We start from the raw sequence: 26,514 nt of genomic DNA, 5'->3' as shown, positions 1-26,514 counted from the left end.
GGAGGTGGGATCGTGTCGGTGTTGTTTCCCCTCTCCGGGGGTCCTGCGTCGGAGCCGGACATCGGTGCTGGTTCCCTGCCTGGCGCTGGGGCACGGGGAGGAGCAGCCCTCTGCTCTCGAGAGGGGGTTTTCAGGCTGACAATCTCCCAGGCTATAAAATACTAAAGTAACACTAACGACAGCAGCTGTGTAAGTACCTAGATAAACTCGGCTGTAGTTGGGCAGTGAATGGGAATTCAGTTTTTGATGAGGATTGTGACACTTAAAAAACAGGGATAAGGAACAAGCACTTGGAAATGAGGTATGTGTTTATCTGCAGCAGCTGCCTAACTAGGGGAATGGGAAAATTAAATTTCTCCCATAATTATCTTTTGTACAAACAGGCAGTGTCCCTCCAGCCAGGCAGCTTCTAAAAAGCCTATAATTATTGCATATAATAACTACCAACATTAATCTTAGCTGTTGCTTGTACAAAAATTATAAATTACTGCACCAAATCCTATTACTGCAAATATTAAAAGTTCTTAGACATGCATTTGAACCTTGATTTTTTTTTTTTTTTCCCTCTTGTAACTTTGTGTAAATTTTCTCCATATTTCACAACTCCAGCGATTGCTATAATAGAGGTTTGATAGTTTTAAAAATTCATTACTCTGAGATTGGACTAATAGGAAAAAAGAAAAGTTCTGGAAGCCAGGGAGAGCTGTGAATGTCAGTCAGATCTGGCGAGCTCCAGGACTTCGTTCTTGCGCAGAGGGTGTTTCCCAGTAGTTGCTTTCGGACGAATACTTGTAGTAGAAGCCGTTGAGCCCATAAACCATCCCATCCTTCCCTTTCAGTAGTGCCAGCTGCTCTCCGGGGATGCGGTTAAACCGGGGGGTGGATGCACTGGGTGCCTTGCTGGGGCTGTGCTGGGTGCTGGTGGACTGGGAAGGAGGCAGAATTAGACTCGTGCTTATTATTTGGTCTTATATACGTGGATGTAATTCTCAAGGCTTCTATTCAAATACTGCTGGACCAAGGCTTAAATGACCATTTATCGCTTTTATAAATTTCATATATTTTAATATATATTTTATAATATATTATTATATATATTTATATAAGGTCCCAAGGTGCTTGTGTGAAGGCTCGAACTTTTTGAGATCCTTGTGTGCAAGAGGACTCGGTTATTTCTTGAAGGCCTTACGAGAGCATCTTCCGCGTGCTCGCAAACTGAAGCAGGCGTAGAGTCAGGGTAGATGGCAGGTGAAGCAAAAGTATTAAACGTTGCGCCCATTATCAGATCTTTGCCCAGCAACAGCGATACCTTTTGTCCTTTTGCTGTTGTGCTGAAAACCAGGAGAAAAGTTTGGGTACCCAGTCACTTCAGTCATTAAGAATTTGAAGTGTAAGACAACGTTCATTTTTAAGACTGTGGTGCTGTAGAAACGGTTATTGTTTACAATTTTCCCTAAGGTATTTATAGTATTCTCTCTGCTCCCTCTAAATAATCTCCTACTACCTTTTTTTTCTTTCTAGTTCTCAAGTTTTGAAGGCCTTTTTGGGTGGGTTTTTATTTATTTATTTATTTTCTTTCCCCTTCTTTTAGGCTCAGGTTTTACCTATTCAGATGTCTCTAATATGTCACACCTAATTTAACGAGCCATCCACCTCCTGCGCTCACAGTGGGATGTGGGTGGCAAAGTGCTGCAGGACCGTGACGGACAAGCAGATGCACAGGGCACTTAAAAGTGAAAGCAAAATAATTGTCTATGAGCCACTCACGGGGAGTACGAGTTGCGTCGGCTGTGCAGGAGCATCTTTTAGGACGGCACACCTCAGAACGCGTGCAGCCCAGCGTGTGTGTATCCAAGCGCTGCTTTACTGGGGTGGTGTGAAACTGGAGTAGGAACCGTGTAACACCCCCACGAGGGGAGTGGGAAGCGGTGGTGCTGCCAGTTTTGCCCAGGCGCCTGTTTTCGCTCAGTCTCAAGGCTTTATGTTGCTTTGTACCGACGTGTCTGAGCAGCTCCCGTGCGTAAGCGATGGCAGTAGCTGGGTGACCTGCGCAGAGCTGCTGGGGGGCTGCTGGTTTGGGGAGGGGAAGCCCCGTTTTGGCTGGTGTTTGGGCTGAGTGCCGTGCGTGGGGCAGCACTGGTGTGGAAAGGGGGCGACTTCTCGGTGAAGTCCGGGATCAGTCGTCTGTAGGACCAGTAATCATAGAGCCATGGAACAGTTTGGGTTGGAAGGACCTTAAAGCCCACCCAGTGCCACCCCCAGCCACGGGCAGGGACCCCTCCCAGCAGCCCAGGGTGCCCCCAGCCCCGTCCAGCCGGGCCCTGGGCACTGCCAGGGATGGGGCACCCACAGCTGCTCTGGGCAGCCCGGCCCAGCCCCTCGCCGCCCTCACAGCACAGAATTTCTCCTAAAATCTCATCCAAGCCTGCCCTGTTCCAGTTAAAAGCCGTTCCCCCCCGTCCTGTCCCCCCACGCCCTTGCACACAGCCCCCCTCCAGCTTTCTTGCAGCCCCTTCAGGTGCTGGGGGGCTGCTCTAAGGTCCCCCCGGAGCCTCCTCTTCTCCAGGCTGCACCACCCCAGCTCTCCCAGCCTGCCTGCACCGCAGAGGTGTCCAGCCCTCTGAGCATCCTCGTGGTCCCACAGCTCCGTGTCCTCCTGACGCTGGGACCCCAGAGCTGGACGCAGTGCTGTGGGGGGGGTCCCACCAGAGCAGAGCAGAAGGGGGGCATCACCTCCACAGTTCCTTGCATTTGCAATGGATGTTTCTTTGGGGAACATGGATTGTCTCAAATATTTTTTTATGCCCGTTAGGGAGGAGGAAGCCAAGACACAAAGCATTCAAGTAGCTGACTTGGGATCGAGTGGCAGAGCTTGGGGACGCAGCTGCCGAGCCCCAGCTCTTCTGGGACAGGGATTTGGTATCCCATAAAGTGCATGCTCTTCTGTATTCTTACCCCCATTTGCATTAGCTGGCGGTTGGTTTTGCAGCAGCTTTTTGTAGCCTTCGATCCCGTTTTGCCAATAGGGAGAGCATCAGGAGGGAACGCGTGCGTGTCTGAATGCACTGCCAGGCATGGGGCCGCCTGCCCGCGCAGCCCGCTCGGGGACAGGCTGCTGACAGGTCGCCTTCTCTGCTGCTTTGGCTTCAGGGAGGCTTTTTCCTCCCTGAAACCGTGTTGCAAGAGTAAACGATTCAGAAATCTTCCCGAGCCAGTGGAAAGCCTGATTTTAAACCAGCGAGTGACGTTATTCCAGATGTCCCTATTTAGAACTCAGCAAGAGCATCTTTCTATTCTGTGCGGCAACTTTTGTGTCCACCCTGCTTTTTCCTTTTAAAAAGAGTGATGATGGTTCAATTTAGTGATATTTTTTTTCCCCTTGGATCGTTAATCGTTAATTTATCGCTCTGTCAATGCATAAGGAGTTTCTGTCGGAACCGAATCCTGCTAACCGTGTCGCATCCTCTGAGCTGTTATGACTAATTCTTTTCCTAAAATGGAATCGTTCAGACTGCTTCCAAGGCACCATATATCTTCCTATATTTAATAATAATCGTCTGCTTAAGGCAATTATTTTTTTGCCATTCGGATTGCTTTTAAAGTAAATACACTCCGTGCCACCCGGCACCAGATTCCCATCTTGCAGAGCTGATGGAACTGCTTATTTCAGTGTACTTAGCCCAGATTATCTGAAATAACAGCAATCTGGGTAGGTACCTGCGGTCCCCAGCTCAGGGTGATTGCAGGCAGGATTCCCTGCCTGGTCCTGCAGGTCCCGGAGACCTACAGACATCATTCGTGGAATAATCCCTGAACCAGCTAATGTGCCCAACTGTGGAAGGAGGGTCATTTTGACAGGACAAGGGGGTATTTAATGTTCCTGAAAAGCAGATGCCTAGAGGTAGATACCCAGAGCCCTCCTGGAAAGATGTTCAGTTCGAGAATTTTCTGCATACCTTGTTTTGCTGCGTCGCAGCTTTCTGTGCTCTTGATTCAACCCGGAGAAATCAAGAGTCAAATTCATCCCTCTTTATTTGCATTCTTTGCTTAAAAAGGATAATGACGCTCCAGGGCATCTCAGGCCCACGGCAGAGTTGCGTCTTTTCCTCCCCTGAAGTAATATTCATCCATTAGAACAAAAAGCCACCATGCTGACTTGGTAGCATTCAGCAGTCTTTTTGCTTTAGCAGGAATTACTCCATAAAGTGCAGCAAAGAATGAGGGTCATAAGTTTAAACTTTATTCAGAGCCGTAACTCTTTTCCTGCAATCCTATATAACTTTACTAGTTCAGTTTAGTCCCTTCCCTGGATGCGGGAGCCATGTGCGTCTGCGCGCTCCTCGGTGGGTTTTGCTCTCCAGAACACCGTGTGTGCCCCCAGAAAACGCATCTTTGAACAGGCTGGGATGAAAGCCTTTCCTCTCACGTACGCGGTTCTGAGCAGCGTCAGGAGACGGGGAACTCTTGGCTTTGGTAGCTTCAGGGCAGCAGAAGCTAAATGCCTCGGGATGGCTGGGATCTCGTGCATGGTTTATGGATTTTTTATTTTTTATTAATTTTTTGCCAGGCCACGGAAGGTGGAAGGTTGCAATGTCCCATGAGATGCTGGGGGACTTGTTCTGCTTTCCTGTTGTAGCATCCTTTGGCAGGACGGGGTCTCACCCTCCCACGTAAGCTCACTTTTCCTCAACTTGTACAAACGAGGTGTTTTCCTCAAATTCAGTGATTTGATGGCGGAGAGGGTGAACCCAACAATAACTTGTCACTGGCTGAAGACCTGCACCTGTTGCTAAGGAGACATGTTTAATACTGATGGCGATTTATTCTTGAACAGTGTTTTGCCCAACAGTTCCCTGCCTCCAAGTGTGCATGGGAGGAGGATGGGAAGTTCGGAATAATTCTGCCATCTAAGGAGGGACCGCAGCCTTGTTCAGACCAAACTTAATCCTCTCCAAGTCAGACATAACTGCATTGACTTCAGTGTGGCTGATATTTTTTTTTTTTTTCCCCTGCCTCGCACCTAGCATAGTCATTTAAGCCTGTGCAAAGTTAGTGCTAAGTGAATGTAAAATGCTGCCAAATTGCAGTAATAGCTTTTCATCCACTTAGATGTTACTTTGCGCATGCCTTACTATGCGTGGCTGTAAGTAGTGGAAAATTGGGCCCATTACAGTTAGTAGGATCTATTTCAAACTCGGGGAAAGTTTTAAAAATGTCCAGTCTTAAGGACGGGAGGGCATAATTCGTATCCAGTGGTACGGAGGGATGCTTTTGGCTGCCGAAAAGCCACGCTGAGCTTTGTTTTCAGCTGTGATATTTACTTGCCTTTGAAATCATTCAGCAATAACTTGGACTGGGTTGGAAGCTCACTTTTTGTGAGCATCTTGATGGGAAATATTACCGTAATGCATCTGCCGCCTGGAAAAATGCCGTTCCGTATTGAGGAGCATCCCTCGTGCTCTTGGTGGCACCATCCCAGTCTGTCGCCCTTACTCCTGAAGGTCCTATTGTTGCACTCGGAGGTGTTTTTTTTCCTGCATGGAGGACAGATTTTGAGAGTGGAGAGGAAAATTAATCCGGTTGTTGCCACTTTGGAAATACAGCCAGCCAGCCTGCAGCCGGCTTGGCAGGGCACGGCTCCGTTGAAATGGGCAGAGCTCAGGTCAGCTGGAGATCCATGAGCGATGCAGGGGGAGTGGGTTGTATGACTGATTGTTGTTACTAGACCATAATTATCAGACCATAATTATTAGACCAAATTAGACCTGCCTCTCTTGGCAGGAGCGGGGCTTTGGAATTACTTTTGGATCACTGCAGTCGTATTTGCATTCCTGCAAAGCCTCAGGTACCATCTGACGTGGAACATGCATTCGGATTGAAATACCAAGCACTGTGGGGTGAACCGAAGGCTGGCTGGAATACAACAACTAACATCTTACCTGACCTCTTTAGCAACGATTTGGAAGAGAAATTGCTGGTTCTGAGGAGTCAGAACGTACAGCTTTAATGCCAGACGCCACGCTGAGGATTTTGTTGTCACCTTGGATCTCGTAGCAGGATTCTAGTTAAAAAAAATCTATAGATAATTCTTATCCTACAGCCAGACAAAAGAACTGTTTATTTTGTTAATGGCATCAATTACACAGAGTAAGTATCATTTATAACCCTGCACCAGTGCTTGGGTCAATGGACCAATGTACCTATAACTGTGTAGAGACGGCAGATTGAATTGGCTTCCTGAATTTTTAGGTACCAGCTGAAAAGACATGGTTTGTTTTTCATCTTGAGGTGGTATCATCCAGTCCCTGAATTTTTTTGTCTGGTGTAGTCCTCTCTGGAATTTTTACAAGTGATATATTTGACCGGTATTTCTCAGGTTTAGCAGCAAAATTCTTGGAAATTATGAAAAACCATTGCTGAAGTGGGACAGTCCGATATGGATGTCAATCTTCAGAAGGATGGAAATGTTCATATTTAGGGGAACTGGAGAAACTTTCTTCTTGGTCACAAATTAGTTGGATTTTTTCTAAAAATATTTTGGAGGGAGGGGGACACGCAGTCCCTACAGTTACATCCCCAGGTCTGATTCCCCTTACCCCCTCACCAGGAGTTCCTGTTGCTTTCAGGTGTCATTAAGTGGCATCTGATTTTAAAATAATAGTAATCATCATCATCATCATCATCATCTGTACTGAAGGCTTCTCCTGATCTTGCTGATACCCGTGGACCTTTTTATCTCAACCCCAGCTTTCTTGGCCTGATTTGTTTCTGAGCTGGCTGGTTGCAGTCCATCATAAATAGTCTCTCTGCTCTGTAAACTCAACTGCTTGTCTAAATTATCTTCCTGGAGCCCCAGTATCTCGTGAAAGACACTAATGTCTTTTAGAAGCCCTTCCCAGTGGTTCCATATGGAAACCCCGAAGTGGTTGTTACCATCTGACGGACGTGACTGCATCTGCCCAGCATTGATCGGAGGGTCTATGGGCTGGCGGGGACGTTACTCCGTTTTGCTGCCCTCCTGGCCGCTGGGCACACGAGTGCTTTAGGCAATGCGATCAACTGCGGCATCCGTGGCCTTTTCCTCCTCCATCACCCTCCCCGGAGACCGCGTCCAGCGCGGCACGGTCGTGTGCTGGGGAGGTTGTAGAGGAAGGGCTGATGTGGTGGTTTTCTACCTTTGGTTGCCTAATAAAACCATCTGGGGAACGTGTTCTCAATTAGTTAAAGCAAGGTCAGAATTAGCCTCTCCCTTTGATGTTATTTCATTCCTAACATTAGTACTGTTTAGGTGCAGGGGCATCTTTTTAGCGTCTTTTTAAAGTAGTATTTGGCTCAGTCTTTTAATTATCTGATGAAATTGCAGTGTCATCTCCAAGGCCAAATATTACATCGTAAAGGTTCCTGCGTAATATATCCAAATGCCTCCTTCCATGAGACTGAATCTGTTCTCGGCGTAACTTCATTGACTTTGGTATAATTGTGCTCTAATTCCTGCTTTATGCTCCTGTGAATGAGGTGCTTGTTCTCCTCCGTCAGCTTCTCTGTCGCTTAGGTGATGAGTGATGCTGATGGTACCTGGGGGCGGGCAGAGAGTGTACATCTAACTTCTCGGTGGTGTGCTAGGTGTCCTGTGTCTCTTCGCCCTGCACTGTCAGCCGAGGGGTTGATGGACCTCGACGTGGTCCCCAGCGTGCTCTTGGATGGGGTCTGTGCTCTGCCCTCAGATGTTCCCTGCCTGTTTGACTCACCCCTCCTTCAAAGATGCAGTGGCTAGAGGAGATGCAAAACTTTCCCACACGCCTCAGGCTTGGGAGCAGGGGGGGTCCTGCTCTCCCCATCCTCTTACACCTCCTCCCCATCCTCCTCCTTGTGGGAAAGGGATCGGTCCACTAAGGGAACACGTTGCCGGCTGTTCCAGCAATTAATCTGAGGCTTTTGATCTGAGGCTTCCTGCCTTTTATCCCTGGGGCCGCGTAGAAACAGATCAAGGCAAAGCATTTTTCTTAGCTGGATCTGGCACGACTTGACACCTGGAAGAAAAAAATCCGTTACGCACATGGCCAGGTTCCAGGGAAGGGGACAGGGCTGCTAAAGGATTGTATCCTTTGGGAGATGAGCTCTTGGTTTTCGTTAATATCACCTCGTTCTATGCTGCGTAACAGCACACAGAGTAACAGTTGTAACAGGTATGTAGGGACAGTTAATATCCTTTGGGTTGGTGGATCTGCTTAATACTTGAAGTAAATAAGAAGGTGGCTCGGAGTTACTGTGTTCCTGAGGCAGAACTGGGCGGGGGGCGTTTGTTACCACAAAGGATGGGAGGAATATCGGAAACGTAGGGATTTTTCATCCATTCTTTTTGCAGGAGCAGCCATAAGGCGCTCTGGAGCGTTTGAAAACCAAGTTCTCTCTGCCAGGGCTGGATCAGAACAGCAGAATTTCTGAGACGCAGAGAAGGAGGCACCGATGCCATGATTATTTGGGGTTCAGGTTTGGGGGGATTTTGTGGTTTTGGGTTTTTGATTGGGGTGGGGTTTTTTTTTTGTTTGTTTGTTTTTTGTTGGGGTTCTTTTTGGAGGTGGGGGCAACAGAGCCAAGCAGCCTCCCGGTAGCAGGTGGGAGCGATACAAGCAGCACCGAGCTGTGCATGATTGATGCCACCACCTTCCCATGGCCTGACCTTGTTCCGCGGCCGTCTGTGCCGTCCTACTGTTTGCAGACGAGATAACCGAGGTTGTTTCTCTCTCCAGCAGGATGGCACACATTTTTTTTCTCCTGAATGTATCAGCTAATAAGCAGACTCATAATTTTGAGGAGGCTGCTGGTGCTGTAGGACCTGATAAACAAGGAGGCGCCTCGCTGCTGGATTCTGTTGCTGTCATTTTTTAATATGTTTCTAATTCTCTCATTAACCTTAGGCTGGTCACTTGGGCCAATAATGTTCTTAGAGTCTTCAGCACCTGCTTTTTGGATTCTCTTCCTAACTTACAGGGCGGAAGGAAACGCTGGATACCGTTGGCTTCAAAATGTTTTCCTAAATTTCCAGTTAAAATGGCTCAAATGCTTTCACAATGTTATGAAACATTTTTGGGTGTTTCCTAGTTTTTAGTTGACCAAAATACGTTTAAGACCACTCAAAGACACCTGATTAGCTTGCCATTAATATTTTATTTCAGCAGTTAATTTTGAAATTCACCCTCAGAACCCCAAGTTAAAATATCTTAGATTTTTTTTTGTAAGGAAAATCAATGTTGCGTTCCGGCTCTTGACGGGAGCTGAAGCCTGTGTTATTCAGCAACCTAAAGGACTGGTCCTTGAGTAAAGAAATTTACTCCTGGCCATTATTTTGTATGCTAAGTAGTAACTACCTGAGAATGTTACAGCTAAGCAAGCAGAAGGGATCTGTTTTTACGCACCTCCATCCAGCGGCACAAGCATCTGCTGAAGAATTAGCGGAACTTTGAGGTGGGAAGGATCATCCATTTGTTGGTGCATTGATGCTCGGAGGTATTAGATCTATCAGCAATGCACCGCTTGGAGAGTTTTAGTCACTTTTATTTACTGCAGAGAAATTCCGGCGGTGGTCTGCCTGTGGTCTGCAGGTAGCGCGGCGCTGAGCGTTGCAAGGGATGGCTGTGCAGGGGGGCAGGGACACGGGCAGAGCAGCAGTCGTTCTCCAGAGCTCAACAATTCCATCTAGCCACCAGGAGATCAGGGGAGCTTCCCAAAGCATCATTTAATTAATGCCTTGCAAGCCCCTCCAAACAACAGGCAAGTTTTGTGCTGTTTGATTTAAGCCAACAGAAGCAAATACTGAATGTTGCCTTTTTTTTTTTTTTAACCCACTTTCAGCTATGTCGAATGCAGCTGACTCCTGCTTATTCCGCTACTGAGGTTCCGTTGTCTTCATGCTGAGTTATTTCAGTTTTACACCGCTGAGACAGGAGATCATAGCCAATGAATCTGTGTAGGGCTGTACTGGGTAGTAAAAATACGTGGTGAGGACAGCGGCTTGGGAAGCCTGGATGCAGTTCTTTGTCCTGCCCTGCCTTTCCCGCACGCCCAGCTGTACAAAGCTCCTACGCATCCACCGCAGCTCATTATAGGCACTAAAACTGCCCTAAATATACAGGCAGTTCCTGGGACCGATCCATTGCCCTGGAACTGAGCGATTGGCCGGGGACGCCCCGCTGGGTTCTCCCTGGATTTCCCGGACAGAGTGGGAGACAGCCGCCTTTCCGGCTGGGATGCCCGGGCTAAGTGCCGGTGCTTCGACTGGCTGAGTTCTGGAGTTCTCCGTCTTGACAAATGGCATCAGAGCTGTTCTTTGTCTTACTGCAGGCGCTGGTGGAGAAATCTAATATGATTATTAATTTTGCAGTGCGCTTTCTCATTTACTTGTTGAAAGGCAAACAAGTAAACAGAAAACTCATTAAGTAGTTGGAATGTTAAAAATCGTCAGCCCAAACTGACATTTAGCAAGCACATTGAGTGTTATGTGAGGACTTCATCTTTTATCTAGCCCCGTGGTTTTGAGGGATGATACAGTGGTACCATGGGATTAAAGGTTCAACTGTCTTTTTTTTCTCCTGAAATGTCCTGCCCCATCTTCTCTCATAAAGGTGTGTTCCCTGCCAGGGCTGCCCTGGCTTTCACACAGCCCGAAATGGTTTCCCCATCCCAAGGGAGAGAATGTAATTAAGCATTTTGGTTATGTTAGGCTTCATATCAGGGCTGTGCTTTTGCAGGAGAATAATAAACAGATTAGTAACATTGCCAAGAAGGGACTTAGAGTATCATCTCTGATTAAGCTTTTCAGAACCAGCCAGGCAACAATAGAGAGAGGTTAAAGCTGTAGAAAAGCACAGTGGGGGGAGGAAGACACTTTTATTTAGTTTGGCTGGACTTACTCTCTCGCAAAGGGGTTGTTAAAGGCATCGTTGCAGAAGAGGCGGAGGACCGGGGGTTACGCCTTCTGGGGATCCATCCCTTGCTTCGTTAGCAGGTTGGGGAAATTTATTTCCCTCTTCTTCTGTCCCTGTCTGAAAGTTGGGGAGTACGGAGAACCTTCTCGGTGGTTCTTTTTATAGCATCTCCTGGAAGAACTTCAGATGTCCTCTCTAGGCGATGCTGTAATATTAATACATCCAGCAGAGCCTGCCCAGCCCTGCACCCTGCACCCTCGAGGCTCCTGCCCGTTCTTGCTGACTTTGCCCCAGCTGCGCTTGAAGCCCTTCAGCGTCGGCGCTGGGTCGGCTGCGTCCCGAAGCACGCCGAGTGCTCGCCGTTGCCGTAAGTGGAGCTGAGGCTGTGGTGAGGGGGGTTCCCCTCTGGCACAGAACTAAGACAGAGCCGAGCAGGTCCTTCCTCGTGGGCTTTCCGCTTCAGCTAGCCGTCCTGCCAATCGTCTTCCCAGCGGTGCCGGCTGTGTTGCCCGCAGGCGGGGTTGCTGTGCTCGGCTCCCCCCAGGCTCCCTTTGGAGAAGACGTAGATGCTCTGGCCGGTGCCACGTGTGCTCTCCCAACCACCTCCTGAGCTTCTCCCTTTCTGTTAGAGCAAGTTGTGTCCTTGCTTCGTGTCGCTAGGAAAGGTTACCTGGTATACCCAGGCTTTGTGAAGACCCCTTCCCCTCTGTTCCAGGGACAGAAGAGGGATGGAGAATATTAACTGAGACCTGCCCTGCCCGTCTCGTTGCTGAACAGCAGCAGAGTTGAAGCTTCATGAGCACAGGACTTGCCAACTGATCTCGGGGAGGCAGTTGGGCCCGTGTACGGAATGGTTTCGGTCTGTACAGAAATCTTCTACGGCTTGTCATCGGGTGTTACTAGAGTAATTTGTAAGATGAAATCTCCTTGAGCGCAGAACTCTCCCCGTCCCGCTCCAGGAGGTGCAGCTCCCCCGCGGCCCCGGTGGCGAGTGCTGTGCCTGGTAGCAAATTACGGTCCCGTTCCCAGCATTTAAGCAAGTCCAACAATGGTTTCTTTGATACAAATATTACTGGAGGAGAAAGGGGAGAAAAAGAAGCCCTTAAAGAAATACTCTGGCCTCTTTCTCCTCTAGTTCCCTGCCCTCTCATCTCAAAAGGAATTTCTTGATTGTTCTTTCCAGCACCGTTATAAAGTTAGCTTAAAGGGAAGGGGAAAAGAGCCTCCTTTTTTGCTTTTTTTTTGTCTGCTCCCCTGAGTGCTTCTGTTTTCAGTTATTCAGCCTGATCTCTGTTCAGCAGGACTTCTTGGATGCTGACCACAAAGAGGGGAAAGAAGCGCTTTTGAGTTGAAGTTACTTGCTAACTTTTTTTTTTTTTTCCATTGCCTCAGAAAATTTCCTAATGGTGGGGGAACATCAGGAGTTCAAGGTTGCATCCATGCAGCTTTGGCTATTTCTCTGGGCTTTGAAATCTCGTTTGAAATCACAGACTTCTCCACAACCATTTACTTCCCAAGGCAGCTCCCCTCGAGGAAGGCAGCAGCACCACGCGTGCGGTGCAGGGCAGCTGCCATGGACCTGGAGGTCTTTCCTCGCTGACTTGAGGACGTTGGAAGCACCGTTAGAGGGAATGGGGCCGTGGTGCTTTCTGCAGCTAGAGAAGCCCGGTGGTCGCTGCACCGTGTTTGTGTAGGGGCTGCTCAGGCAGTGGGTGTGGTGGTGGTAGATGAAACCTGTTCCTTCACCAAGTGCCCTTTGCCGTGGGTCTGGTGTTGCACGGCAAGTGGGGTGGCAGGGCAGCATCAAGCTCATCTTCGTGATTTCTCAAGAGAATATACACTGCTGTTGGCTTTTTTTTTCTTATAGACACAGCCCGGCGTTTCTTTTTTCACTTCTATTTTCCATAATACTTCCAGCTTGCCTTCCTCGGTCTCCGCTTTTTCCATTTTCCAAAGCAACAGGGACAAAGCAGCCAAGATGGAAATGCCAGACACAGCGCTCCGACTGCATTTAAAATCAAACCAAAAAGGTATTTCTGACATCTCAGTCCTCCCAACAGATCCACGTTAGGTGTCAGTGCCTTAAAGTGTAAAAATAAATAAACCTGAGTGGACAGCATCAGTTTGGTCCAGCTGAGAATCCAACCCTGAGCGTGGGTGTTCCCAGCCTTTGGGATTCAGGATGTGCAGGCGGCTTGAGGTTCGATGTGGGAGGGGGCGGTATGGGCGGAACGGGAGGTCAGGGCAGCGCAGGGCTCGGACCCCTTCCACGACGAGATCCGTGCTGGAACAGCAGGAAGCAGCGTGTGCATCTGTGAATAACAAAAGAGCTTTGGGACATTTGAGATCACCTCAGCAGAGAATAACTTATGGCAAGACTACGTGAGGTAATAGAGCAGAGGTGTACTGCTGCTCCCGTGACTGTAACTGAAGATCCAGAGTCCGTTTTTCTGTGTGTGTACAGTTTGTCTTCTGGACAAGTTTATAAGCCAGACAGTGAGTAAGTGCAGGACTCGCCTCCGTGTTTCCCAGCAGCCTGGCCCTGTAGAGCTCATCATCCTCAGGCCCCCTCCGCTTGCCTCCGCTCTCAGGTCTGGCACGGTCCAAACCGGAGATCTGGAAAAGTTGGCTTTTCCTCTGGCTCCTTGACAGGTGCTGAGGTGCTGAGCGAGGAATTAGCAATGACTCGATGCTGTGTGTTGTGACCGTTGCTACGTCTTTAGAATTCTAAGTGGTGAACCCATAGCAAGTTCCAGCCAGGACCCCTGCAGATCGGTTAATCCAGGTTCCTCCTCTAACCAGAGCTCATCTGACAGCCGAGAGCCTCCTCGGTTGCTTTGTGAATCTCCTTGGAGGAGGCAGGTGTAGTAACGTCAACGCGGAACCTGTTCTAGAGCTTTACCAACAGTCAATGCTAAAGGAGCCTTTGCGATCCGGAGCGCGGTACCTGCGTGCCCTGCGTGGGGGTGGGGGGTGTATACACCCAGTTTCACAAGATCACGCCCCCAAAAAACAGGGATAAAATCTGTGGGTTTGCAATTTGCTTTTGGCTTGCACCGGTGTGGCCGAGACGGCAATCTGTCCCGACTGTTAGGGAGGACCAGATGATTGAAAACGTTATTTTTGTTTCCTTCTCTTCTTTATTTGCTTGCTAACGTTGCCGTGTGGCTTTTGGCCTTGCTTGGAGGTGTTCTGGTGTAAGCCCCCTGTCTCTGTTGCTGGATTGGGGTCTGAAGGAGTGATTACCTGCCAAGGTTAACTGCCGAAGCAGATAAGCCCTCGTAAAAACCAGTTGTAAGAATGAAGCCAAGAATATATATTTAGAAATCCATTTAGGTCTCACCATCTTGCTTAAAATGGAATTGAATAATAATACCTGGCTGGGCAATACAGTTAATGAAAAGCACCAAATGTAAAAGTTACCAAATGTAGAAGCTGAATTTTTTATGTGAGCTTTGCTTTTCCAGTAAGCTTTTAAAACCCTATTCTCATTTTAAGCAATCTGCTGATACATTTAACAAATGTCAAGATGAAATGCTTCGGCAGAGATCAAAAAGACCGAGGGTTTTATTGTACTACTCTTACCGCACTGATAGCCCGTATTGAACTTTCACGCGAAGGATCAATAGCTTTATTTGATCAAATACGGGGAAGTATCAAAGCCATCAGGCTCTGCCGAGAGGACACTTCAGATGGAGCTGTCTCCCTCGAGAGCCCTGGGACTCTGGAATTTGGGCTTTGATATTTGCTCGTGTCCCTGCTTATTTGGAAATGATGCTTTATATTTGTTTGTGTATTTCTTTGTTTAAAAGCACTTTGTCTCGTTGCGTGATCATGGGTGTTCTGGCGGGGCACGCGGGGATCGAAGCCGCTGCGTGTGATGGCGCGGCCGGTGCTGGCCCTGGCGAAGCAGCGGGGTTACCTCGACGGTGGGGGTTTGGGCTCATCTCTTGAAACCCAAACCTGGTGGCGTCAGAAGACTTAGGATGGCGAGAAAATCACGTGAAGGGAGACGGCAGGGCTGGGAAGTTGAAACAAGCCTGGCCGTTGGGATAAGGAGGACGGCAGCCTGGGCTGAGCTGTTTGTGCCGATGGCTGCGGCGGAGGAGGAGGAGGAGGAGCGGGGGGAAAGCGATGCTTCTCCTGAGGCTGCAAGCTGAACAATTCGCCCCGCCAACACCCGAGTCTTCCTCTCCCTCCCACCTCCGCAATAAAAGGTTAAGAGCTCTCAGCTGCTGAACTTAGAATAAACAGTTGGGTTTGTCAGCAGAGCCGCTGAAAGAGGAAAGTGGTGGGAGCGGCGTGGAGGTGGCTGGGGGGGGGAGGAGGAGAACGAGGACTGGAAGAATGCACAATTAAAAAATACCAGAAATTAAGCTTTCAACCGTACTTTAGACCAGCTTGGCTGAAGCGGTGCGTTAGCCTGAGTAAAAGGAATGGCAAAAGCTGGGGCCAGTCGAGGTGCCGAGTGGGGTGCTGCGGTGGCGGGTGCTGGTGCGTGGGGAGGGGGCTCGCTGAAGCCCTCCCTGCTCCTCTTTTCCTCGATGTGCCCTGAATCACGCACCTCGTGGCTGCTTCCAGCGGCAAAAAAGCGCTTGAGCTTCTCTGCTGAAGGAAGCTGGCACGCTGCTGTTGCGGGACACGCGTGCCCGTGTGTAGCCCGTATGGGGTGAGAAAGCGGGTGAGTAACCCACCCCCGTGGAGGTGCACGGGCCAGAGCAAGCACAGACGGGGGAACCTGTAGTGCTACTAACTACCTGTGTCTGCTGAGCACACCGGGTTGGAAGTGGGGTGGGTGTTGCTCCGAGCGGGGGATTGCAGCGCAGAGAGGAGCGTTAACCCCCCGGCGAGGGACGATGCGGGGAGGAACGTGGCTTTTCTCCTTCCTCCAGCCCCTTCCTTGCTGCTCCCAACCCGGCGGGTTTACTTCAGCGCGGTGACGTCAGGCAGGAGGCTGGGAGCATCGCGGGCTGGATGGGGGGGTTCTCCACTGTGCAGGTAGTTTGGGGGGTCCAAGGGGCTGGAGGCAACATTTGAGTAGCGCGTGAAGTCACTCAGCAGTGCACCCGGGTTTATTTCTCTCATCCCAGCAGAGCTTGTTTGGTTTTGGACCGAATAGAAGTTGGCAACTAAATAAACGGCCTGCTAGCCAGACCTCGTGTGAAATTGTCTTGGATTTGAGGTGGGTGCGATACAGTGCGTGAAACGCAGCTGCCCTCGCCGTGACTGCCCTCCCCAAACGCCGCCACGGGGCCGCTGTTCTGAACCCTGGTTTTAAGCCGTTCTTGCAATACTACCAGGGAGACGTTAACACGGTTTTACAAGCACGTGCAGAGCTCAACGTTTCTGAGCTGTGGGTTGCAGCTGTGCTGCGCTCTGAGATGCGGGGAGCTTGGGGGGCAGGGGTTAACCCCTTCGTGTGAGCCGTGGACCAGCCTCTTCCTTCTGGGTGGGCGATGCACAGAAAGAGCGAGGCAGAAGCCTGAAGCACGGGGTCATCTTAACTTCTCCTTTTGTTTCTGAGGGCTGCTGCTCCCAGCTGTGATGTCTGGCTTGCTGGCCTCCTGCTGCAGTCTTGCGCTGAAACGCGGAGGCGGGGGGATGCGACCGCCTTAAGGTGTCTGCGTTTGGCTAAGGACCAGCCTGCGGTGCTGAGTGTTCTCGGTGGTCCCGGGAGCAGAAAGTAGCAAGAGGAAAAGTTTTGCGCCTGCTTTTAGTGGAGGAAAAAAAAACGTTGCAGAGTCCATCGCTGAGGAGCCGGCTGGTTGGATGGAAGGACAGCTTAACCCTCCTCTTCATCCCTGCTTTTGGGACACAGCTGAGCGTGGAGGCTGGGTGCTGGCGCTGCGGGTCGGGTGCCCTGGCTGTAGGGTTGTGCCGGCTCCGCAGGGGGCTGGTATGTGGGCAGGCACTCGTTACAGTCTTCACTTCTGTTCCCATACCCCTAAGATTTCACTTTACACTGGGCAAGGTGCTTGTCCTGCGGCGTGAAGGGTATGAGGACGCTGCTAGGGCCCTGGAGAAAAGAGTCATCTCCTTCAGGGTGACGAGGGTATCAATTTCTGAGGATGCTGGGTGAGTAGGATGCCGTTTGTTACTGCATCATACATGTGGGCCTACAAGTCGGGAGGAAAAAGTGCTCTAAAAAAGCTGGATTGCTGGTGTTGGGGTGGAGAGAGCAGGAGAAACAGTTAGAAAAGAGCTTCCCGGTTATAGCTCAACGAAGCACTAGATTGCAAAAGTGAGTCTCTCCTACTCATCTGAATAAACTCCGTATTTATGAACAGATACAGAAAATTGTGGAAAATCCTGTGAAGGGAGATGATTTCACAGAGGAAAAAAAAAAGAAAAAAGCTGTTTAGTACTGGAACTCAGGGCTGCTATTCTCTCTTGTGCTCATTCTTTGGAATTAGGATGCGTGCGAACAGTAATCTTAAACTGTACAAAAAGGGAGTTTCATACAGATAACTCTTCCCCGCTGACAGTCTTCAAAGGTGCACTCGGCGCAATAGAAATCCATGCTAGGTTGGTTCTGTTGGTCAGTATTTCCCAACGATAGTTTTCTGCCAACGCTTTCTGCTTTCCCTGTTGATAGTGGTATCGTGACAGAGCTCCGTGTGAAGTGCTCCCGCGGGTTTCCCTGCAGGAGCTCTGGGTTTGTTGACTGAAGGGCGAAGAGCTTGGTATTATGAGGGTCTGAAACTTGACGTTTTCCACGCAGTTCTGGGCAAGTTATTCGGTCGCTCAGTCCCTTTTCTGCAAAACGGGGCCATCGCTCTCTCTGCCCATCAAAGTGTGCCGCTTTGAATGGAGCTTATATCCATTTTGCTCATGCATGTGGTCTTGCACGATGGGATCTGGTTTTGGGGGGATGCTACTGTGCCTGCGGTAACGACCGGCCGTTGGAAATAACCTTTCTGTTGATGCGGGACTCTGTGTCTTCAGTCTCAAACGCTGAATCCTCAGAGGGTAATGGTATATTAAGGCAGAAAAGGGAAGGATCGTTCTGGGCCAGCTACCCTGGGAACAGAAATAGTCATGCTCTCAGGCAGATTTGCTAATTGTGTGGTGTTATTAAAGCGATTGAGCAACGGCTGCTCGCTTTCTCCAGCCTCTTGGACTTCTGGTTGGTACCTGCGCTGATCACTTTTAGTGCTTTCCTTCCCTTGGCGATGCTGTTATCTGTATATTATCTGTATAACTGCATCCGCCGGTGCCGGTTGGTCTTAACCTGATTATATCCGCTGGGGGGGGGGGGGGGCGCAAACAATTCGGAGGTGGTTGTTTAAATACGCACTCAAATTAGCGACTGGTTTAAGGACGCTCTCGTTTTGTGTGGAGACACAACAGGGCACACGGTAACGTTGAATGGGAAATAGTATAACAGAGCTCACAAGGTGAAATTCACTGTCTTTAAGTGTCATCACATGGTCTAGGTACCATTTAAAGCCCCAAAATGGGATCTGGATTTCATATAGGAGCCGCCCTCGTATCTCTTTATAGGGATAAATTTCATCGTAGAGCAATGCCCTTTCTGATTGAAATAAATTGTGATGGGGAGTTGGTGTGCCTGGCAGCGAACGTACTGGTTGGGGGATAACTAGTATTAGGGAAGATTTCCCTCCCAGTGCGCGTAGTTTCATTCATACGCTCACAACTATTACAATAAAACTGTAACTGGTTTGCATATCCAAAGCACAGAAGAGCTGAGCAGTCGGAGCTGTGCTTGAAAGTGATGGAAAACCCTGATCGGAGCATGTGTTACTGCCTGTATCATATTCTAGGGCACTGGAAATTAAACACCTGAAGTTAGTGGTCTCCCTTGACCATAAAAGCCCTCTTTCCCTCAGTTTGCTGTTTGTCATCTGGACATTATGTCTTTTATCTCTTAGAGATGCTGTGAAAAATAAATTGTTTCTGAAAAACTCAAAAATAGAGTGCTGAGAGCAATAAAAAACCCAGTGAGGAGCTTAATTGTATCTTCAGGGAAGGTTTAGAGTAATACGCTGTAAATAAGGTACAGGACTTCTCGTTGAACAATAAAGGACATGACAAAGTATTGAATAGCTGCTGGTGAAGCGAGGAGAACCTGCTCGGCACATCGCGGACCCTGCGTCTGGCGAGGGTAAGGAAGAGATGAAAGAAGGATGCGATGGTGAAAGATGGAGGCGATCTGTATTCCAGCGGTGTGGCTAGGCTTCAGGACGCGCGGGGCACCAGCAGCGCTGGGATTTCCCAGCTTTCAGTCCTTTGTCTCTGACGTGGACTTTCCAAGGAGGAGGCGCTGTCACGGCAACCGTCATCAGCGCAATGGTCTTTGATGGCATCTCCTTGGGCAAGGATCTCCTGCAGGTTTTTGCTGCAGCGGTTGTGAATCCTGCCCCTTCCAAACCATTAGGCGTAAAGGGAATTGACTGGGCATCATCCCGTGAGTGGAGCAGGCACTAGCGGGAGGTGCAGCACTCTAAGGCTTGCAGCTCAGCGCATGGTGCTGACGTGGGCTACGAGGGCCTGTCACAGTGCTGCTTGCCATTAGCTAACGAAGGTGCTCGAGGTGCTTTGGTGTGCACAGGAGGAGTGTAATCTGTCAAGAAATAAGAGCTAACGACGTCAGGGTGTGGGTGGCGAATGATAGACGATGGTATTTCTTTGAGAAACTGTGTTGTGAAGAGCAGAAAAAATGCCGGAAGGTCCTAGTGTTGCGTCTGTCCTAAAACAACTGTGTTGGCATTTTCTCACAAAACGCTTTCTGCTTTACAGCTGGACGTGACAAAGTTACGCTCAAAGATGACGGAAGAGATTTTGACTAGCGAAGTCGCTTTACTGCCTTTCCTGATTTGATGTTGTCGTCCACGTGTAAATAAGTGGGACTGTTCTAATGGTTGTAGCAACGTACTGAATGTTGTTATTGGTCTCTGTTTTTCAGGAGCCGTGCAGCAAGATCATCAAAGCAATTTTAATGTTTGTGGCTTCTCAGTTACCACGGGGAAGACACAGTGCTGCTAACCAGGGGAAATTACTACAGGCCGTTTCACGCTATTGTATGGACTTTCCTTACTCGAGCGTAATTGCCTCTATCTTGGTAAGAAGTGAGACGATGACAATAAGAATTTCTGCCCACTTCAGTGTCATCGCTCTGTTCTGACCAAGCCTATAAGAAGGATCTGTCTTCTGGCTCATCCCACACCGTCGGGTCCTGGTGCTCCTGACCAGTTCTGCTCGGCGATGGAATATACAAGCCCTCAGCAGCCACAGGCATGTTTCAGTCTTGACTGTTGTGGGACCTGCTCCGTTCCTGGTCGGTACCTTGACAACCGACTCCTCGGAGAAGCAGCCGGAGATGCATAAAGGCCAGCTTGCGGAATTCTCCTCCCAGCAGAGAAACCTGCTTGTTAGTTGGGAGATGCCTTCTCCCTCTGTGGGAGGGGGAGATGGCCACAACAGCACCAAACGAGGGGACAAACCGGAGCCCACAAGCAGTATTTCCTTTCAATAGGACTGGATTCAGACTTCTGACGCTGGGTCAATCCAGGTGCCTCTGAAAATCGCCTTGTCATGCTTAGAGGGTGCTGAAGGTGACAGGAGCATCACTGCCTCTGCTGGGTCGGAAACAGGTACCACAAGGTTATGATTAGCAAGAACCCTTGGAGGCTACAGCCAGCGTCCAGCAGCTGGTCTGTCATCTCCTATCTGTGTCCTGAATGGTCCCGGGCCAGCTGGACTTAGGACGAGCACCACTCCCGGCAGTAAGTGTATGGCTTTACATTTATTTATGATTTTTTGTGTGCGGGTTTTTTTTTTTTCCCTATGTGAAATTACGTCAGCATGGATATGTCTCTTTAAAGAGAGGAAAGAAGTGCTGTGTTAATGTTTAATGAATGAATGTCTCAACGTACTTTGAAGATTCAGAGCGTGATGGAGATGCTTGGTGTTATGTTTAGATCCCCATATGTCTTCAGGTCGAGAAAGTCCCGTAATGCTCTCAGTGCTGCCTGTTTAACTCCCCAAGTTTGCTTTGACTTAGCACATTTAAAGAGACGTTTAACATGGACCGTTGAGCTTGTGTCTCATCGCCTTCATGTCCAGCGCTTCCTCAGATAAAATAATAATAGTTGGTGAAAAGTGAAGGTATTGCCTGCTTGCCTGATCTTGTCCAGTTCCCACCGTAACCAAATTACAGAATCAGAGAAATGCTGAGATTGGAAGGGACCTGTCGAGATCACCACCCGCCCTGCTTCAGCAGGGTCAGCTACAGCAGTTTGCCTGGGAACGTGTCCAGTCAATGCGTCCACGGGTGGAGATTCCACAACTGTTCTGTGCAACCTACTCCCGATATTCAACCCCCCTCACGGTAAAAAAGTGTTTTCTTATGTTCAGACCGATTTAACCATTGTGATTTGAGGGTGTGGAAGAGACGTCGGGCTCTGTGTAGAGCTGAGACCACGAATAGCTCGAAGCGTGGACTTGTAGTAACCTACGCTAGAGTGACCTCTGCCTTTGGGAACGATCGTTTGCCAGGTGGTTTGGGGTGGATTTGATCTTCCATCTCTTGTGTAGCAAGGACCTGATACGGACACTTAATTCTGTGTAGATACTCAAGCTGGAGGTAGGGCTTTGCCCACAGAAGGTTTTCAGACGCTTGCCTAGCAGCTGAAAACATCAGATGATAACGGGTCATCATTGTAGCAACGCAGGGTAACGTTGTCCTCCTGGCAAGATTGACAGTGTGAGGTGGAGGACAAAGTAAAGTTGCACTGGTTTGTAGCTGTGATAATCCACCGGTTTGGCAGAGTAAAATTTTGTTGAATAACAGGCACTTAACTGTGACCTTGTTGAGGTGTTATGACCGTGGTAGTCTTGCTCTGTTTTTCTACTGGCTTCCACGTTTTACTAAATTTAAGTATACTCATGGGTTTGGAGATGGCTGGATTGAGCAAACAAGTCCCTTGAAATGTCCCAATCATTGCTGCTCATCCAATGAATGTGACCCCTGCCTTCTGCAAGTTGAAGGCTCGCCGTTGCTGTTGGAAGGTTTGTCGATGGGGTTTCGGTTATTTTGGGGGTCATCAATCAAACCTTCAGAGGGCACAGCGATGGTATCCTGCTGGTGGCAAGAGCGCACAAACCCGCAGAGAATTAGGCGATGTGTTGGGGGTGGAAGGTGTGCTAATGCAAAAATAAATACCAAAGCCGGGGTGTAAAATCCCAGGTTGTGCACACACACGTGTGGTGTTGGTCGGTTGGGTTTTGGAAGAGTGTAAATTACAACGTTCCGTGCCTTTGTAGGTAGTTTGCCTGTCGGATCGAGAACACAAAAACATAATTTCCAAAATTTCATCTAGCTCCTACTTAGGAAGAACTTAGTATCCTGAAGCTTGCTTGCTTCTTTTAGTCCCTGAAACTGTGGTGGCTGTACTGCTAATATTTTACCCCCACTCAACGGCGGTGGAGGGGTGGGCAGGGCTGATTTCAGGATGCTTACTAAAAAGAAAATAGCATTCCAGTCTTCGATAATGTAACACCGCATAGAGTTATCACTTTTCTGTTAACTGAAAACAACCTGGTATAAACCACGCAGAATATAGAAGCTGCAAATGGAAAATTCTTCTTGCTTCAACCCACTTACTTTTGTTGCATCAGCAAGAGGAGTATTTATATAGAAGATGCAGCTCTCACGGTGAGTGGCAGATTAGCATCTTTTCCCAGGCACGTGACTCTTAATATATCTTCAGATACATTCTATTGAGTATGTGGGTGTCAAAATAAAGCAAAATAATACATCGTCCTTCCAAGCAGCTCTACTTTCAGAAAGCTTATTGGTGGTGTCAGTTGTTACATGATGAGATGCACCAACTGCTTAGTACGGATCCGCTCTTCTCGGGACTAAAAGGGAACTGATGTTCAATATTCGATGTGAGTTACAGTCATGATTGTCAGATCAAAGTAACATCCTGTCAGGTCTAATTTGCTGCTATTTTCCTGAAATTTTAAAGGGCTGAATCCTTCAGCATTCCTATTCAGGCGTCGGGCTCGCATCACGATGAATTCAACCTGTTCCCATTAGACATCCTGATAGATGTAGCCCCCAAATATGCATTGTTAAATGTTATGGAACATACTTAATATACACCACTAAAACTGGCAAATGGAAGTGATCGTAACTCCTAAAATCGTAACTACTGAGCTGATTCTGTTCTTTGTTTGGCTTCATTTTTGTGTTTCTGTCAGCATAGAAGACAAATAAAAAGCCAAGCTTGAGGCTGACAGTCTCAGTTACTTTTAATTAGGTTTAAATTCTGCGTGGTTGAAGTCAGTAGTTGTAAATTGTCTTCATGCTGGTGGTAGACCGTCATGAGTTTGACTATTGGAAGACGATCTTACTAAATATAGGCTAGGTTGTTGGTTGCTGTGAGTTAGTAGGTCTGTAAACGGAGTTGGCATGCAGACACCGGCGGTGGTTCCTCCATTGGGAGTGTGTGCGCGCGTGCGCGTGTATCTTCTCGCCCCTTTGGTCCAAGTGAGTTGGCAACTCGGAAGCTGACGTGCCCCGTACCGCAGTAACTGAAGAGCGCGTGTGGAAGTCCCAAAAAGGCGGAAGGTGGATTAGCCAAGAAATTGGTGTAGCGTTAATTTTGCCGTTCTTGCGTGTATTTAATCTTAAAAATGAAACGCAAGTAAGTTGAACTTTTGGAAGTGACTTCAAAACATCACGATGTCACTACAGCGATAGAACGTCTTGATTTTCCTGGTGTCCGCTATCAAGTCCTTAGCCTGCCCATCCTTCCTGATAAGTAACTCCTGCAGTTCCCCTTTTAATGTGGCATCTTAATGCGGGATCTCACCCGGCACTGGAGTTGCCTGCCGGTTGCCTGTCTTAGGTCTCTTCTTGATCTCCAACTGGGAATTTTTGAGACCAAGGATGTGGCTCCAGTGTGGACCCATGTGGATCCAGTTAGCCTCCGGCCGTGGTCAGTAGCTGCTAATGTGTAACAGCACCAGGGCTGGGGCTCGGTTCTCAGAACCGTGAAGCTTCCCACGCTGGCCCCACCGAAACCGGTGGAAGCTCGCTGCTTGCTCGCCTCCCCTCGCGTGCAAGTCCTGAAGGGTCCGCGGCTGGTTGAGGCGTTTGTGGTTACAGCGGTGATGGCACTTGGCGATGTCCCAACCTCCTGAGCCTTGCAAAGACCTTGTGGTAGAATCCACGGCCGGAGTTGTGCGCGTGTTGTCTGCCTCCCTACGTGGTTAGGCAACTTAAACAGATTTATTTATTACCACTGGATTAAACAAAGTTAACTGGCTTCTCACTAAACTGTGTAAGTAGCGCCTTCAGGACACGGCAGCGAGAAGCAGCAGGGGACAATGACGGTGTGAGCTGCTCCGGGATTATTTTCAAGACGATCTCTAGAAACGACCTTGATGTAGGTACCAAAGTGCCGTCGTATTGCTTCTGAGGTGGCCTGGATTAATGTGGGCATGTGTTTGTCTGCTCTGCGTTCCCCCCAGTTTATTTCTTTGCAAGTTGCAAAACTGCAGAACAAATGTTCCAAGTGGAACGCTGAGATCTGGGAAGAATAACAACGTAAGCAGGGGGCACTCGCTGATGCCAGTAAATTCTTCCTAGCTGTAACTTGCTCATAAGAATAAGTAATCAAGGGGAAGAAAGACAAATTTTTAAGCAGTTGAGGTAACATTTCTTTGCGCAACGTATCTTATACAGCACTCGTAGGCAAATCTAGTGATAAAATGTTGTTCGAGAAAGGAGGAGTTGACACAAATTGAATGGACATGGCGAGATCCCAGACCCGCAGCCAACGTTTTTGTTGTTGAAACGGGGGGGGTGGGGGGTGGGGGGTTCAGGTGGGTCTCCACATCATTTCCCAGGGTTAGTAAAGGTCTCGGTGGCTGACAGGCCAGCCTCCAGCGCTCGGCTGAGGGACCTGGGCTTGGGTAGAGGCCAAGAATCCAGTTCTAGAAAATAGCCCGGAGGGTCGCACTGCCCGCCCCGGCGTGGGAGTATGGCAAAAAAACCTGTGAGGAAGCGGAGGGGACATAGGAGCAGGAAGATGGTGGCGGATGCGGGCAGCAACGTGAGGTTACAGCGCGTGGGGCTCACCCAGGTGTGGGGCTCGATGCCGCTCGAGAGTGGAATCGCCGTGGAGCAGCTGGTGTGGTTGTAGGAGATTAATTGCCGTTACATTTCTGTTAAACTCGCATCGGGAGGAGCCGTTCATTCTTTTTACCTCCTGCTCAGAAGATGCTGTGGAAAGGTGGGACACGCAGTAGCGCGCTGAGGGACCAGATCCTCACCGAGGGACATATTTATTGATAAAGCCTTTTTAATGTGGTGGTTTATGTGCTGTAACATCCCAGGCAGAGCAAATAGGTGCCGGTGCTTAGGAAGGGCTTTGCTGCCCACGGAGGTGAAAGGGAGCATCACTGTACCCCAGGTTTGGGGGTTCCCAGCAAGCAGGTGGCTCGGCCGTGGCTTTGGCAGAGTTGCGGGTTAGCAAAACAGGTGCCGAGTCCCAGCCCCGGCGCGTGGAGCGAGGACATTCCTCCCCGCTCCTGCTCAGACAGCGATTACTGGAGTAGAGCTGGAAAAGGCGAAGAGGAACCGCGTGCCAAACCTAGGCGTAAATTTGTCAGCAATTTCCTTTCTTATTTAACCGCCTAAATAATCAAATGTGAACATTGGAGAAGCGGAGCTATTTCCCTTGGGAACCTAGACCTGCCTTGCGTGTTTAAAATATTTATATATTTGAGCTGTCAATTTTTCTGACTCTATCGAGGCTGGAGCGACTGTAGGATCTGCAGATGAAAGATGCTGCTTGAAAAGGGAAAGAAAGCAGCGTGTTAGGCCCATTTAATTTAAACGCGCTGTATTAAATCTAAAGCACTGTCGCTGCTGTGTCCGTGCGGTTCGGCTCCTTATTAGTATTACTAAGAAAGAAAAGACATTTAAAAGCAGGCATGGTTTCAGATGAAGGTAATTTAAGTTCGCGCCGCGGTTTTAGAATGCCAAGGCGCTTTTGTACGGACCTCATTGTGCTCGTTGGGTGAGCAAGGAGGCTGGATGTGACGGCAGTGCTTTGAAAGGATGGCTCAGCTAGCACGATTGCCGTTATCCCCCGGGAATTTGGGGGGAAGGGGGGACAAGGGTGGTGGAGGAGGGGAAGAGCAATGAGGGCAGCACGGAGGGTTTGCCCGGAGAGCGCGGGAAGTAGGTCGGCTGCAGCCCTGCTCCGGTGAGCGGCCGGTGTTGTGGTCAGGGGTGCACAGACGTGGCAAAACAGCTTTGAAAAGCTCATCAGGGGAGAGAATCTTTTATTTGCTGGTGCGGAACTGGCGGATAACAGGGTAGAGTCGCAATTGTGTGAAGGATTTTGAAGTCACCTCCTTTTGGTCCAAAACAGCATCATGTATTAACCCTGATGACAGAGGGTCCTGCTTAGAGGATGCTGGCCTTTATTAAAGGCTAGGATAAAAAAAAAAATATAATAATAATAAAAAAGAGATTGCCTCCAGCTTTGTTTCTTTGGAGGTTTTTTCTTTGTTTTTATGCTTGTGTGGAACCTTTCATTATAGGGTA

At 49.0% G+C, this 26,514-nt stretch overlaps 1 protein-coding gene across 1 annotated transcript in view; it reads left to right on the top strand.

The window, feature by feature from the left end:
- LRRTM4 (leucine rich repeat transmembrane neuronal 4) overlaps nucleotides 1-24,684 on the top strand; it is a 334,273-nt gene extending 309,589 nt beyond the window's left edge. Inside the window, exon 4 of the mRNA XM_080370386.1 lies at nucleotides 19,852-24,684. The gene's annotated coding sequence lies outside the window, so the exon portion shown is untranslated. The remainder of the gene's footprint in view (nucleotides 1-19,851) is intronic.
- The last annotated feature ends 1,830 nt before the right edge of the window (nucleotides 24,685-26,514 follow it).

The sequence above is a fragment of the Falco punctatus genome, assembly GCF_963210335.1.
Source record: "Falco punctatus genome assembly, chromosome: 20".
NCBI lineage: Eukaryota > Metazoa > Chordata > Aves > Falconiformes > Falconidae > Falco > Falco punctatus.
The sequence above is the reverse complement of the archived record's forward strand: the minus strand, read 5'-3'. Positions and strand labels throughout refer to the sequence as shown.